Raw genomic sequence first — 1,023 nt, 5'->3', positions numbered from 1 at the left:
TCTGCCTCTCTCCTATACTACCAGGCTAAATATACCATTGCCAAAATCATTAAAAATATCCTATCTCGCATTCAAGGTCATAGACTGTTGGGCTACCTCCAGAGGACAGTCAATTTAGAAAGCATATGATTTAATACTATAGCTCTTTATGCCTAAGACTAAAATTTGAAAACAAATAAATTCATCCAAATTTGGTAGCTTAAGAGGGTGAGTTTGGAGTCCTTATATTCCAAACATAGCTTAAACATTAGCAGAGGAGACTAATAATAAACTTAAATCAATAAACAGATCCTCAAGACCACTTTCCCTACATCCCTGCTCTGCTCATCTCCTCCATAAATTATCCCTTTATTTCCTTTATGCCAGGTATCCTGCAGATTCTGAGGAAAATGAAAGCCTCTGGTGTAAAATATAAAAGTTTCTGACAACTGGTTGATACATTCTTATTTATTAAAAATAATTTTCTATCTTAGCATGAGGTCAATGGACTTAATGAAAAAATTTCCTGGCATAAACAATATTGCAACATCTTAATTATGACTTTCCAACAACCCCCAACATGCACTAGATTATGGAGCTTATTTCTGGCTTATTTCCAGATGTTGCAATTAGATTTTTCTTTTTAATCTAAACATCTCGGTAGTTTATAAAATTAAGCCAGAGTGAAGTGTAAGCTAATGTGGAGAGTAACACGACACCCAATAGGAAGGACTGAGTGGAACCAACCAAAGAGACTATGATGAAGACAGAGGAAAGTATGCCACCGTTGTTGGGGAGATGGAGTATTTTCTCTATATTAGCACAAACATAGTAATCAAAAGGTTCTTTGTATAACTTGGATAGTAAATTGTACAGCTTATTTTTTTTAGACTTCCAAGAAATATCATTTTATTTTTAAAAATATTTTATTAGGTATTTTCCTCAATTACATTTCCAATGCTATCCCAAAAGTCCTCCATACCCTACCCCTCACTCCCCTACCCACCCACTCCCACTTTTTGGCCCTGGCGTTCCCCTGTACTG

At 35.6% G+C, this 1,023-nt stretch overlaps 1 protein-coding gene across 11 annotated transcripts in view; it reads left to right on the top strand.

The window, feature by feature from the left end:
• Cntn5 (contactin 5) overlaps positions 1–1,023 on the top strand; it is a 1,179,522-nt gene that overhangs the window by 913,816 nt on the left and 264,683 nt on the right. The window lies entirely within an intron of this gene.

The sequence above is a fragment of the Mus caroli genome, chromosome 9 (genome assembly GCF_900094665.2).
Source record: "Mus caroli chromosome 9, CAROLI_EIJ_v1.1, whole genome shotgun sequence".
Taxonomy (NCBI): domain Eukaryota; kingdom Metazoa; phylum Chordata; class Mammalia; order Rodentia; family Muridae; genus Mus; species Mus caroli.
The sequence above is the reverse complement of the archived record's forward strand: the minus strand, read 5'-3'. Positions and strand labels throughout refer to the sequence as shown.